This window comes from Mytilus californianus, unplaced genomic scaffold, assembly GCF_021869535.1.
Source record: "Mytilus californianus isolate M0D057914Y unplaced genomic scaffold, xbMytCali1.0.p SCAF_2, whole genome shotgun sequence".
Lineage (NCBI taxonomy): Eukaryota > Metazoa > Mollusca > Bivalvia > Mytilida > Mytilidae > Mytilus > Mytilus californianus.
Window position 1 is genome coordinate 102,935,657 of NW_026262668.1, and position 16,732 is coordinate 102,952,388.

At 30.7% G+C, this 16,732-nt stretch overlaps 1 protein-coding gene across 2 annotated transcripts in view; it reads left to right on the top strand.

The window, feature by feature from the left end:
* LOC127730627 (transmembrane protein 198-like) overlaps nucleotides 1–16,732 on the top strand; it is a 59,490-nt gene that overhangs the window by 7,506 nt on the left and 35,252 nt on the right. For both annotated transcript variants that reach the window (XM_052239123.1, XM_052239121.1), the window contains exon 2: nucleotides 6,857–6,938. The gene's annotated coding sequence lies outside the window, so the exon portion shown is untranslated. The remainder of the gene's footprint in view (nucleotides 1–6,856; nucleotides 6,939–16,732) is intronic.

Genomic DNA, 16,732 nt, shown 5'->3' on the forward strand with positions numbered 1-16,732 from the left:
TGGTGAACAAAATTCTTTTTAATTGATTTTAAAATATTATTATTTTTATAAAATTTTGAATTACAGCTGCTTTTCTAATGAATGTTCCTTCAAAGTTAAAATGATATGTACATTGTAGTATTAAGAAATTATTTGCTCTTAAATATTGTCATCCAAATACTTGATAATTAAAAACAAAGTTTATCATGATATGATTATATAGCAGGTTATTCAAATTTGCCAGGTATGTCAATATTTTGTCATTCTAAATGGCTAATGTCAGCAGTTTATCAGTTGAGAAGGTATTTGGCCCACTGTCAAACCATCAGATTTGTGATGATACATAATTACAATGTGTGAGAATTATGTCAATCTTCAGTAATGTGCCAACAGATATAGGAGACACATATTTAGTGCAACTGTGTACATGTATTCCTATAATTTAAAGTTTATAGCTATATATATATATATATGTGACTATATGTACCTTATTATATATGGTAACATTATTGTTTAAAATATTCCTGTAATAATAATGTGTTGACCTGTAGATGTCTGATGTAGTTGTTTATATGTTGTTGGATACCTTCATTGATTTATACTCTGCATCACTTGTTATACCACAGCCACCAAGAGATCAGGGCATATACTGTTACTCATGTCTGTCTTTCTGTCATTCTCAAATCAAACAGATGTCTTTTAAAACTTATAATGCTAAGCCTCCAGAACTGGAGCTGATTTTTGGTATATCAGTGAATAAAGATGACCTACAGTAATGTACAAACTGCATTGTTATGGTCTGATTTCTTTTAATGATAAGAACAGGCTATAGGTGGGGCATTTGTGCAATAATATTACATCAAGTTATTGATACTCATCTTTATGTACATGTATGTGCAGATCATAAGTAGTTCATCAACCTATTTACCTTTTGACATTTATCTGGTCAGAGATTAAGTTCCCGTAACTTTGTTCTTAAAGGCTGAGATAAAAAGATTATTGATCTTGTGGTTGTCAATAACCTAAGGTCAGCTAACTTATTTCATTTAATAGAATCCATTCAATATAGGTACATGTAAGTACAGATGTAAATGTAATGTACACAAAAATAAGTTGTAATTGTTGTATTAGTATTGGCACAAGACTAATTGGGCCTACCCCCTTAGTCATGGTCTATTGACTTTGAAACTTTTGCATAGTTAATTAGTTTACAAGTTAAAGTTTTTGATTAGGCCATTTTAAGGGGAACCAAAAGTGGCAAGTCAATGATATTTGGTATACAGTTGTATATATGTATTAGCATTGGCATATCATTTCTACAGATTTTTTTTTACCCTACCCCCTCAGTCATGGTCTTTTGACTTTGAATCATTTTTTGCATAGTTTAAACTTTAATGTTTGTGATTAGGTCAGTTTAAGATGAACCACCAACAGTAAGTTAATGATATTTGGTATACAGTTGTATAAGCATTTATGGAGATTATACATGTAATGCATTGTCCTGCAGACATAGTTCATTGACTTTGGAACTTTTACATAGTTTATAAAAGTTAAAGTTAGCAATTCGGTCAGTTTTAGGGGAACCACTTATGATAAGTCAATGATATTTGGTATGCAGTTGTACTAGCATTGGCATATCTCATTTCCACAGAGATTATTTGGCCCTGGCTGCACCTTCAGTCATGGTTCATTGACTTTCAATATTTCGAATATTATATATGTTGCTATTTTTAATTTTGAACATTTGCATTTTACTATCAAAATTAAATACAGATGACATATCTCTGTGTCATCAGTTTATTTTCTTCTTTGAAGATAGCTCTAGTATAAAACTGATAATAGTAACATGAGTAACTATGATCTCATGATGGCAGAGACAAAATACAATTGAATTACTATGTTTATTAAATTTTGCTAAGTCTAATTTAAACAATCAGGTTAGAAAAAGTTTTGTCTTGTGATATCATTGTTTAGGATTAAACTTTTTTAAGCAGCAAAACCACTTTAAAAAATAATTAAAATGATAGTAACCTTGATTCTGGCAAACAATTAGTGGATGTGGATCAATTTAGAGTTATCTTTCTTTGAATCAATTGCATATTTTCTATACAGCTAATTTGACCAGGGAAAAGAGTCTTTTTTTTGGCAGCATCAAATTCAGTTTTGTGGATTACTATAGCTAGTTTCTTGTTGAAAACAAGTTGTCCAAAATTTTCCAAAACTGACCAAAAGGGAAATACATGCAAGTCTAAAGAGAAAAAAAATACAATGAAAAACTAAGGGGTAACTTATAATAATGATATCTGATATATAAATTAAAACATTATGAAATTGAGACTTAAAAGTTAAATAAGATAAACTTCCAAAATTCTGACTGATAAATGATCTATAAAGATGATTCATAGGTTTACGAATAACTGCTTAAGTGTTAAGTTAAAAGAAGATTTAACCAATGCATCTCACATTTTGATAAGGTCAAATTGAAGTGACATAGCTAAACGTCAGGTGTTTACAAATTTCTGATAATTCTGGTATGCAGATTGAAAGACTAATGATCGATCAAATAAAGCCTCTAAAATAATCTGAAAAAAAACTTGTTGAATGAAATGTGATAAATCACAAATTTGTAATATTTTGGAAGTCATAATTCCAAGGTCTTGAGTAGGGTAAAAATTTAAAAACACTACCCATCTCTTAAACAAAATCTTTAACATAATTATAAATGTAAGGGTGGATTGGACATGTGGGACTTGTTGTCCACTTCATGTGTATTTATATCTCAGAAAATAATAAGCAGTAAGATTCTTGACTTTGGATACCTATGCATATATATTCCTTATTTGTACTTTTTTTTAGATTTTAAAACAAAAAGAACCTCATTCAGAAAGCCTCAGTACACACAGATATTTTTTCCCAGTAAAACGCAGACAAAACACTAGTTACCTTTGAATTGCGAAATTAACAATCAATAGACCCCCATAATGCAAGGATAATCTGCTTGAAACACCATTTCAAAAAAAGGGTGTCCATGACCAGCAGAACCAATATTATAGCAAAACATAGGTCAGATATATTGAAAACAACACAAAATTTGTAATTGTTTGTTTAAAAAACTTGGTGTCTTCAAAAAGGCTTAAAACTAAAAAACTGTAGAAAAAAGGTAAAAAGTTACTAAGAGGGAATAAAAATCATTAGTTGAAGAACAGTATGTATTACATCATAGCAGTTCCAGAAAACATTCTTTTCATTAGAATATTTATAATAATGTCAAAAGTAGGTCAGTTAGACCTCATAACGTAATATAATAAACTGTTTGGAAATTTGCAAACATTAAAAAAAAATAAAATTTCCTTATTTCTGGGAATAATTCAGATGATACATTTTTTATGCATACATACATTTTTTGTAGGTATGTACAGTGTACACATGCACATCCATCATATAATTTCTTCTTTCATTCTAAAATCCAACTCGTTTTTGATATGCCTTTTTATTATATTCAGCTGAACTAAGGTATATAAGTGCATAAGGTGAGAAGCAGATCAAATTCTGGACTCAAACAGATTGTAATGCTTTTCCTGCTATAAAACTGAGTCAATAACTGCTTTGTTTAATTTTTATCGTAAATTAAAATATTTGACTTTATGATTTTGGTCTGGATATCAAAAGTCAAACACTGTTCTACATACATGTATACATTGTAGATTGCCAAATTTGAGCAACTACAATATTTTTTTTGTATATTTTTAGAATAAGATACCACAGTTTTTACCTAGACATATTAAACATATATAAGATACTGAATATTGCATGATCCTGCATATTTTCCCAGTGACCTGGCCCTGAACCTTCTGTATGATATGTTTATATGATACATATTAACTGTAATCATAATGACATTAGACACAGAGGATAATTGACATTTCTGTCATAATCACAGGAAATAGACATGTAGTTCTAAGGCTACATGCTGATGATGTTGTTATAATCAGATCTGCCTTTCTCCAATCTTTGATAAATTCCTCTGAAATTTTGTAGATTCATTTAAAAGTTATATACAGAATTTCCTGTACATGGTTTTTTGTTTAAAACTTTGCATTCTTTCATTACATTTGTTGATTTTTTCTCACACTAATAGAAGAGTACAACAAACATGACAAAGTTAAAATGAAACAATCTAACTCAGTATAACAGGTATAGATGATTTATTTATTTCCATCAAATGGGCTCACAAGGAGCATAATATAATATCATTATAATATTATTTTTACAAGTATAATAAACAATACAGTATACATAGTTACAAACACAAATAAGATACAACAGTTTTCACATATTCATATATATATATAGGAGTATATATAAAACCTTTGTCTCAGGCACACCTCTAGAAAGTAACAAAAAAGAATTCTGTGAGTAGGCTAAATATATCTAGCTTAACTGCAGGAGGCACCAAGGGACGGTGCTATATGGCATGGTGGGTGCATATTAAAATGTGTATCGGGACATTAACATGATTAATGATATGGTAAGATATTGTAAGAAGTTGCACATAACTGGTATGTTATCCTTGTGCCTGGTGCAGAGGAGTCAGTACTATTTAAAGTGACACAACTGCAAGAGGCACCAAGGGACAATGCTAATTGATATGCCCAAGTGCACATATTACGAAAAGATAAAATATTACCAGTTTAATAAAAAAATATCACAAACAGAAAGGTAATAGAACTTATACGATGTGTCCTGTACCCCACCATGCCAACCTCGTGCCTAGTGCAGAAAGCCTGATTTAAATATTTATCTTTCAAGTTATATTTTGTCTTCATCAACTAACTCACAGACAAATATCAAGATTCTCTACATTAAGAAGCCATATCAGTTTTTGGCTAGGAATCAAATGCGTAAAGTTTGGGCATAGTGAGTTAATAGTGGAATTTTAACAATTTCTCTTATCTTGAGATGATGTACACGAAAATAAAAAATGTTTTTCATCATCAACTTCATTTGAGGTGCACCTGAGACATATTCTGTCTTGTCGGAGAGTACCCTGATAGCGACCTTGTTCAATTCTTAGTCTGAGAGAAGAAATTAAATACACAATCGAGTGAAATTTCTCCTCTGCTCAGGTGATTGTAATAAAGTAAGATACCTTTCAAGACCAAAATGAGTCTTAAAAGTGCTATAGCTACAAAGCTTCCCATCAGCACAATTGTGCATTTGTTTCCTCCACTGTATTTCATAGTGCTGATAAAAAAACTTTTAAATTAAAATTTTGAATCTAAAGTTGCTTGCAAAGGCTAGACTGTCAACCCCATTAATTTTTTTTTTGCAAATAGTTTAAAGATCCATACCAAGAGGGAATTTTTGATTCAAATAATAGCTTTGACTCTAAATATGCATCTTTTAGTAATGGAAAGGATGAACCCAAATTTTCAAGCCGGTGCCAGTATCTGATCATAGATTTGGTGATATCATAATGTAAAGGTATAGTAAATTGGTCATCTAATTTTATTATACTATTTAGTTATTTATCTACTGATAGGTTGTTTTACCATGTAAAAGTTTGAAAATTTGCTCATAAAATATTGGATAGATCCAACTGACATTGAATAGTGTTCTTGTCATAAATGAAACACTTTCATAATTCATTATGAATACTGGACCAAGAAAATATCAGTTTAAATCTCTTCCTTAAGCAGTGTTCTCGAAATCTTTTTTCCCCAGCTGGTGGTCCTTGAAGAAAATCTGCTATTCCTCACTATTATTTCTATTGCAAAATACAAAAATTGTGTCTGTTTTTTGCAAATTTTGGTGGTCAAAACCTTTCGAACCAACACTTTTCGAGAACTAGACAATTGCTACGAAACTTTGAATATAACAGTATGTGTTTTATGAAATTATTATTACACTGCTCGGTATGAGGATGTTGGTACATGTAGGTATATACAGCTTTACCTCTGTCTTTCAGTCCAATGAAAGGACGAGGTTTGATAAGGCCTCATTATGGCACTTATATATATATATATATATATCAAGCAAAAATTTTGAATATGGACTTATTGACCATTATCATAATGAAATTAAATGAATCATTTCTAAAACAATGAATAGATAGGAAATGAGACTCTTAGTACAAAAAATATACCAGTCAGTGTTCTTTTCATGACTTCACAAATAGAAATTTTTTTAATTTTCCTAGAAATTCAATGAAAACATGTCAATTAGAAACATACAGCGCATACATCAATAAAAAATCTTTTGACATTACATGTATGTTTGTACTATATGATTTTGTCAACTTTTACCTTTACATGTAATAAAAATAAAATTAAGAAAATATTTTATTTCAAACTATAAATTATTTTTTGCAAAAATATTGTAAATTTACACATTAAGTATTTTTATTGTGCCTGAAAATAAGGTGCCACAGCTGCGGGAGCTTAAAATTTGTTTCTTGAGGTAAAAAATTGCTTTATGTTATAAATATGCAAATGCCACAATGTATTTTTTTTCAAATATTGTCTATATATATTTGCCAAGATGTATGTTAACTTAATTGGTTAAATGTTGTTCTACCAGAATTTCCCATGAAGGTGTATTTGTTCTACCAAATTTTGTTGGTATATATCTGCAGTATTTGTATATATATTACTAAATAGTGTGCCTAGAAAATCAACCTAACACTTAATGTTAGAGTACATTTAGATCTGATTCTTTACTTACTAAATAGTGTTATATACTTCTTATTTATGGATTTACACATAACTGACAAAACACTGACTGTTAAGATATAAAATATATTTATATTGAATCAATAATTGTCTGCTAACACTTTTCCTGTCTTACTGACTTATTGATTCTTCATTGATTTTTACAGATCTACACCAAACTGTTCCTAGTTAAGAAAGAAGCTTGTATGGATTTAGGAGTGAGACATCTTAGATTTGTTGAAGGATAGAGTAAGTTTACTTTATATAATTAGTTGGTCTTTAAAATAATCATCTTAAGATACTTTTTATCATGTTCTCTTGTAAAATTCACAGTGTTTTTCTATGCGACATGTGAGGTACTAGGTATTTAATTGCTGGTTTTTGTTGTGGGTGTCCATGAATGATACATTTTATTTGCATATGTGCACCTTGGAAGAACATGAACTGCACTAGATATTATAACATGTCAATCTTTAGTCCTTTTTGAGCAGCATTGCCTAGTTGCTATCATTAAGGTATGAGTTTTTGTATTCCAGTGCTGTTTAAGCCACCACAATATCGCAAAACTTAAAAAATCACACATCATTATCCAAGCCTCATTGTCATGTGCCTGTCCTTATTCAGGATCACTGCGAGTGGTTGTCTTATAAATTATATGATATATGTATTTTATGTTTTTGTTCTTTGGACTATCTGGTGTTTATGAGCTATCTTCAATTGATGTTTTTGAACTTTTCCATCAAGTTGTAACAATGTAAAGGTGATCATATGCAACCTTTTTCAAACAGATTTACTTCACTTATCCCCATAATGGGAGGGGGGGGGGGGGCTGTTCAGCTTTATTGCAGAAACTACATTTTGCATAAATGTAGTAAGGAGGGGAGGATGCTGTAAGCTTAATTTGCAGAAACTACTTTTTGCATTAATCAAGTAATATACAATGCACTTAATGTGTCAACTACATGTAACTACATATTTTTTTGTACACATACAGCTGAGTATGTAAAAGAGAGGCAAAAAATACCAAAGGGACATTCAAACTCATAAGTTGAAAATAAACTGACAACGCCATGGCAAAAAATGAAAAGGACAAACAACAGTATACAGAACACAACATAGAAAACTAAAGACTAAGCAACACGAACCCCACCAAAAACTAAGGGGGATCTCAGGTGCTCAGGAGTAGTAAGCAGATCCTGCTCAACATTTGTCACCCATCATGTTGCTCGTACAAACACGATGGTGTTTTTGGTTTCTGGATGTTATCTTTTGAACTATATGTCCAACTTTTACTGAACTTGGTTTTATGGATGCTTCATGGGATGGAGAAGATCATTATTGATATTGGGGGTCAAGGTCACAGTAGCTATTGATAAAATGTAATTTGGACAAAACTAGGTTTTGGATGCTGTCTTAATTTTAAATCATATGTAAATTAATTTTACCAAACTAAGCTCAAGAATGCCACTTGGAAAGAAAAAGAAGACCCTTTTGAATTTTTATCTAGTAGGTCAAAGGTTTTAGTTCACGGTACTTATAGATAGACTGAATGTTTTGGAAAAGGTTTGTTTCAGGACATCTAGTAAGCCACAAATCAGCTGTACATGTTATCAATAGTTTTAGGGGAGAAGTAGGATCATCCTAATGCATCTTGTATGGATTCCCATCTCTGTATAAGTAAAAGATATGGTACAGGGAAGACAATTGATTATTGAAGTCATAAGTTTATAAGGTGGGTGTGGTAGAGAAGACTGGTGCAATTGATTCTATGCAGGTGATGTTTCCATTGATGCTCCAGTAATATGAGTCAGAGTTCTGATAAGGGCTGTTGGGGACTTGGTGATGTAGGGCTAGCATTTGGAAAGTTAGGAAATCGGATTCTAAATATATCTGTATTTGTGTGTACAATTACCAATGATTGGATATCCAATAAACCAAGAAACACTTTACTGTTCATATTAATACCAGTTTATCATATTACATAGAAAATTGATTATTGATTGTATGGGCCCACTTCTGTAACAATCCCTGCTTTTCACTATCACTATCAGTCTATAATCTTTTGTCATGTAATATTATATGCTAGATTGGTCTTGGCTAACAGTCAGTTTTATTTGTCACTTAAAAGCATCAGTTTGGCAATAAAATGAAATTAAATGTCACTATTTTAATAAATAGGATTTTATTTGAGGAGATGGTGGTACAAATATATGTAAATTGGTTTCCTCTTATTATGTCTACTTATTACAAATTTAAATTAATTTGATAATATTACAAGGTCCCTATAGAATATGCAAACATTTTATTTTTCTCTCTTTGTCCTTTGTCACCATTATGAATTACACTTTTATTTAAAAAGATGGTTTAGAATTTATGATTGAAGAGTGAATTAGACAGAAGACATGTTGTTAACAGTAAAATAATACACAGTTGTGCAAAGTTTTACATTGTCAACGTAAGTGGCAAATAGACAAATACATAGATGTAGATAATCTGATAAACTAGAAAAACACATTTTTGATATTTTATCATTTTAGTCCTTTTTTTTTATCTTTTATTTTTTCAAATGTCGATTCAGGATTTTACATACCCCCATACACTACCACCTTTTTTTTTATCTTTTATTTTTTCAAATGTCGACACAGGATTTTACATACCCCCATACACTACCATCTTTTACTTTATCTTTTATTTTATCAAATGTCGACTCAGGATTTTACATACCCCCATACACTACCACCTAACAAGGGTATGAAGGGGTTAGATATAGAAAATAATACAGTAAACAATATGTATCGCTGACTAATTGATTTTTTACAATATGAGTATTTAAGGTTACATATAAATTTTATTTGATTAATATCTCTCTCTCTCTCATATATACATTACTAATACTTTTCACTCACCATTTTTAGTCCTAGATCATCAAAAAGTAAAGACTATATAATGATCCTGAGTAAGTCAAAAAGAAAATGTCATACAGGTCAACAAAACAGATTTTTTGTACATATTTCTAAAAAATTTCACTATATGTATAAAATGTATATTTGAAATGATTTTTTCAAGTACATCTATAGATAGGTCAAGACTTTTGTATAACTGAGGTCATAGTTGACGTCTATAGATAGGTCAAGACTTTTGTATAACATAGTTGACACATCTTCCTTATTTATTTTTAAAGTGTCTGAAGTAGTGGCACACCACAGAAGTGGTTCAGGGTATTTGAACTCTTTAAGTATTTACAAATAATATCCGGTTAGTGGTTGTTGAAAACTGTCATTTTCAAAGGTTTACATGGATTATAATAACTATCATATGAGGTGTGTTCTTATAAATTTAATTCTTCATCAAAACTTATGATTCTGTAGTATTTAATTTTGATTAGTTCACATGTAAACATGTAGATATATAGGGAAAAGAAATATGCCATTGGAGACATTCTCTGTATAATGGGATAGATGTTAGATATAGATAATGTTTAATTTCCAAAGAAAACATCTAATTGCACTGACTCTTCAACAGGACATTAAGTTGTGCACCTACTATCTTACTATTTGATCTGAGTGATTTTTGGTGTATACAAAACCCAAATCATATGCCATGACTTAGTACATTTCTGCTTATATCAATTTGTTAATCCGCAACCGTTGAAAACAGCTTGACAGAATTCCACAAAACATGCACAGATTTTTCTACAAAACATGAGTTGTGCACTTGCTATTTAATTTTTTTTTATCTGAATGATATTTGGAGTTTGTCTTACCAAAACATTAACTTTGCTAATTCTTATTAAATTTTTTGCATTACTTATTAATAAAATTTTATGATTTGGTAAGGAGTCAATGATATTTAGTTTGCATGTAACGAGTAGCTGCTGAGCAGAAATCCCTACAAAATTTGACAATATCTTAAATACATTTGTGTAAGTATGTGCACAATGGAGAACAATGTATTTATGTTTGACTTTTGATTTTAATTGGGGATTTGATATTAATTTACATGGGTATCTAGTTTTGATGAAACAAGGGTGCAGACATACTTCTAGGTTGGTCCAAATAAAAAAAACATTCTTCATCTGGAAATCAGACATTTTATGCACAAATATATTGTTATTGTGCCTCCGCCGTAGCGGTGGGGGCATTATGTTTTACCCTTGTCCGTCCATACGTACATATGTCTGTCCCAAAATTGGTTTCCGTTCTCTAACTTGAGTTTACCTCAACTAAATGTTATGAAACTTATACACAATGCTTATTACCACTAAACACAGATCAAGATTGAATTTTTTTGGCGTCACTTTAACCGTTCTAGAGTTATGCCCCTTTATAAATGGAAAAATTGCAAAATTTTTAGTTTTAGTTCTCTAACTTAAGTTAGCCTCAACCAAATGTTATGAAACTTTTACACAATGCTTATTACCACAAAACACAGATCAAGGTTGAATTTTGGTGGTGTCACTGTTCTAGAATTATGCCCCTTTATAAATGGAAAAATTGCAAAATTTTTATTTTCTTCTAAATATCAAGTAATTTTTTAAATTTGAGTTATCTTCCTTTTTCCATGATTATAGTTGAATCAACTACAATCAATCAAGTTGCATTTGGATAGAGTCACTTTAACCATTATTTAGTTCTGCTCCATTATAAATCGAAAGATTGCAAAATTTTTAGTTTCCATTCTGTAACTTAAGTTTGCCCCAATCAAACATTATGAAACCTATACACAATATTCATTACCACAAAACTAAGATCAACTACACATTTTTTGTTTCCGTTTTCTAACTTTAGTTTGCCTCAACCAAATGCTATGAAACTTATACACAATGCTTATTACTACATAATACAGATCAAATATGAAATTTGGTGAGAAGACTTTTACCATTCTTGAGTTATGTCCCTTTATAAACATTAAAATTGCTGAATTTTTCGTTTCCGTTCTCTAACTTTAGTTTGTCTCAATCAAATGTTATAAAACTTATACACAACCGTTCTAGAGTTATGCGTGTTTACAAATAGAAAAATTGTTGAATTTTTAGTTTCTGTTCTCTACTTAAGTTAGCCTCAACCAAATGTTATGAGACTTTGCTTATTACCACAAAACTCAGATCAAGTTCAAATTTGGGTAGCTTCACTTTTACTGTTCTTCAGTTATGTCACTTTATAACTATATGCTATGCAAGTGGGGGCATCATCTGTGTCCACATGTGGACACTATCCACATTTATTTGTTCTGAGATATGTAGAGAATGTAACATCTTCATAACATATCAACAACTTTCAGATTTAAGATATGGCTTAAAAAGCTGCAGCTGGGAATAAGTAAGTACCAATCTTTCTTACTCACCCATAGTCATTAAAATACCTCTACCTTAGGGGCAGATTAAGGACTATCAATAACCGACAGGAGGGAGGATGAGGGTCCTCCAGGAAAATGTAGGGGCCCAGCAATAGAAAATACTGTGGTGTAATATTTGGAACTAAAAATGTGAATTGCTTTTAAACATACTTCTACTGAGGGCAGGGTAACAAATACATTCTTCAGTTACTGAGGCTTGCAACACTAAAGGTAATATTTTCTAAAAGTGTGGTATACCACTTCAGTATATCTACAACAAGAACAAATTGTTTGAAATTCATGTTTTTCCTCAATGAATATATAGTGCACTGTGGAAGTTGAAACCATCTTATTTCTTTTTATATCTACAATTTTGATTTATTTGGTTGAATATTGTTTTTGAGATTTTTTATGGACAAATCATTGTATGGAATAAAATGTGTACTCATATACAAGACGATCAGAAATGATTGGTTCCTTCAATTCAAATTAAAGTACTCTCACAGTTTACACTACTGATATAAGGCAACAAAGAGTGAAATTTTGTAGAAAAAGAAACGTGGGCTTGAAATTGAATTGAACTGCATGATTGAGGATTACATATGAGTAAAACCTTATGTTGTTGTTGAATCATGATAAACAGAGTAAGTGTTATAAGAGGATTAATTAAATGATTATAATGTTATCCATTGACATTTATACAGTCAGGTTATATCATTACAAATCTTTTGTTTTATCAGATATCAATGTAAATATTATGTAACTTTAGAGGTGACAGGAAATGTTATTAAATATATCATGTCTGGCTGAAGTTGTTAAAATTCCATTAAAATGATATTATTTATAGTTAAATTGTCTCCCATTATTTTACAAAAATATTTCAGCCATTCTTTTTATGTTCTTTACCCTTTCCCATATATAGATACCTTTGGTCCTTCCACGTATTTGCTTCATGTAGATACCTTTAATTTGACTCCTTTTAGAATTTTAATGGTATATCTTTTTGAATAGTACTGTAGTTACAATCATAAATATGTCTGTTTAGATTATTTTAACTTGAACTTAAGTTTATCCGAAATATCTGAAAAACTCCATATACAATGTAAATAAATTTAATATTAATACAAAATTATATGGGACAATTTGTATCAGGTTCTGTTTTTCCCTTGAAACACTTTTATATACAACTGTTCCAACACTTTGTTTCTTGACACACTTCCATTAGTTCCTACACTTTGTCTCTTGAAACACTTTCATTAGTTCCAACACTTTGTCTCTTGAAACACTTTCCTAAGTTCTGACTCTTTGTCTCTTGAAACACTTCCATTAGTTCCGACACTTTGTCTCTTGAAACACTTCCATAAGTTCCTACACTTTGGCTCTTGAACACTTTCCTTAGTTCCGACTCTTTGTCTCTTGAACACTTTCATTAGTACTGACACGTTGTCTCTTGAAACTCTTCCATTAGTTCTGACACTTTGTCTCTTGAAACACTTTCATTACTTCAAACACTTTCTCTCTTGAAGCACTTCCATAAGTTCCTACACTTTGTCTCTTGAACACTTTCCTTAGTTCCGACTCTTTGTCTCTTGAAACACTTCCATAAGTTCCTGCACTTTGTCTCTTGAAACATTATCAGATATTTTTTCCATTCTGTACATGCATGAAATATTTGCCACTGTTCTTTATGCAACCAATAATCAATCATGTACTACTTTTCCAACACTTTGTCTCTTGTAACACTTTCATATACTACTGTTCCAACACTTTGTCTCTTGAAAAATTATCATAAACTACTTTTCTGACACTTTGTCTTTTGAAAGACTACCATTAGTTCTGACACTTTGTCTCGTGAAACACTTCCATTATTTCCGACACTTTTTCTCTTGAAAGACTTCCATATACACTTCCAAGAACTATTTTCTACCCTACACATATACATACAGTTAAATGTACTCTGCCACCAGTTTTTGCTGCTTGTTTTAATTTCAGATTATTTTAAGGCAAAAAAGCAAGACTAAAAATGAATAAATCGAAGCATTCATCACAACATTTGCTATCTTTGGTAGCCTTTAAAATTTAAATTTGTTGATAGCTGCCATATTGGTTCATGAACTCAAAATCGTTATTGACTAGGATTGTCAGTTTTCCTAATTATATAATGAAGGTTGGTGGTTCTTTATGGGCACTACGTCTTCCTCCACTAATAAAGACTGACCGCCAAGAAATATCACAATAGTGCTTAAAGTGGCGTTAAATGCCTATCAATCAATCATCCATAGAGTGTCCTGTATGTCAAACCCACCCTGACCAGACTCCCAAATGTTGTGAGAGACTTCTAACATGATGCAAGGTATTTCTTCCTGACAGTTTTTAGGTCTTTATTTTGTGACAGACATTAATTACTTATATCATTTTAGGGCCTTTTTATTATTCATGAATATTAATGAACCAATATTTTAACCTATGAATTTAGACTTGTCAAATGATACACAAATATATTAATATGCCCTAACAGTATACAACATATTTATGATCAATTTTCTATGGTTGAATGGATGTCTGTTAAGGTGTGATTTTAAAGGGAGGAATACTTTGTGATATGAAACTGATGAACCCAGGATCATCAAGTGCTTCATATAATATTAAGTAAGTTTGAAATCTTACTGTTAGGTGAAGAACTCAAATGCAAGGGGGTTTTGTAAAATATCTATCTTTAGTTATAAATCTTTTTCAAGTAAATGGATTTGAATTTATGAAAAAAAAATCAAATCAAAATGACTTACACTGTGAATAGTAACAGCATTAATTAAAAGATTATATAGTTCAAAGGGAAAAATGACATACACAAACAAAGTAATGTATACTTCTTTTGCTCTCTGTATTAGAGTATAAAGGGAGAAAAACTGATAATATTGAGTCATACCTCTGCACGAAATGACATGGTAACATATTTAATTGACGTTATGTTTGACTGATGACTTCTTTTGTTTGCTAATCTAAATTTTAGATGATTAAAAATTATATTGTTTCATATTTAAGGATTTAGGTCATGCCATTAAAGTAAACTTCAAAAGAAAAAAGTTTGTTTTGAAATTTGATTAAAGGGGCTTAGCTGTTAAATAACACCTTTTAATAAAAATGAAAATTTAACTAATCTATAAATTGCTTTAATCTTAAAATACAATGCATTGTAATTATTTTTATGCCCCTGTCGTGCCCCTGCCGTAGGCAATGGGGGCATTAAGTATTACCCTTGACCATCCGTCCTTCCATCCATCCCATTTTTGTTTCCACACTAATAACTTAAGTTTACCTTTTTCATATTTTATGAAAATCATACACAATGCTAAGAACCAAAAACTCACAGACAGAGTTTGAATTTGGGCAGTGAGTCACTCACCGTTCTAGAGTGATGCCCCTTTATAACTTGGAAAATTGCCTTTTTTTTTTTTTGCCATAGGCAATGGGGGCATTAAGTGTAACCTTTGACCATCCTTCTATCTGTCTTTCTGTCCTTCCTATTTTAATTTCCGCACTCTAACATAAGTTTTCCTCATCCAAATTTTATGAAACTCATACAAAATGCAAAGAACCAAAACTTGCAGACAGAATTAGAATTTGGGCAGTGGGTCACTTACCGTTCTAGAGTTATGCCCCCTTATAATTTGGTAAATTGCAAAATTTTTCGTTTCCGCACTCTACTTAAGTTTTCCTCATCCAAATTTTATGAAACTCATACTCAATGCGAGGAACCAAAACTTGCAGACAGAGTTTGAATTCGAAAGCCATTCACTTTCCTTTCTAGAGTTATGCCTCTTTATTACTTGGAAAATAACAAATATTTTTGTTTCCACACTCTAAGTTAAGTCTGTCTCTTCCAAATTTTATGAAATGACATACACAACGCTAAAAACCACAATACGCAGACAGAGTTAAAATTTTGGCAGTATGTCATTTACTGTTCTAGAGTAATGCCCCATTTTAGTCCCCTACCAACAAAGTCGAAGGGGACTTTAGGTTTGCACTCCATCTGTCTGTCCGTCTGTCTGTCCTTCTGTCAGTCCGGCAAATCAGCTTTCCACACTTTTTTTCTTCATGCTTGAAGATATTGATTTGATATTTGTTATATTGTTTTATCATGACAAGTTACAGATCAAGTTTGAATTTTGTTCCGGTCTGATAATTTAGTCCAGAGTTATGGACCATAACTCTGGACCATATCTAATGTTAGATTACTATGTTAAACCATATTTCTGTACAAAGGGAGATAACTCATTTTTTAAAAGACATTCATTTTTAAATTATTTGAAGAATTTTTTAGCAGGTTTGTTTGTTATTTAATATAAACTAATTTTCTGAATGCTATATATTTATATATAAAGAAAAATTTATGAAGAGAAATCCTTTAATTAGATAATAATCTATTTTTATTAATGTATATATTTCAATACATTACATTGTGTAGATAAATGTTGTTGACATTTTATAGATAAGTAACAAATCTATATTAATTTGTGACAAATGAAAGAAAAAATATTTGGAAGTATTAATTATATTTAATTATAATTTGAAAATAGATATACACTGTATTACATCATATCTTATTTTAGAGAACTATTAAACATATCTAATGTTTTTTTCACTCATATAATCAGTTTTCCACACTGTTTTTAGTCATGCTTGAAGATATTGACATGCTATTTACT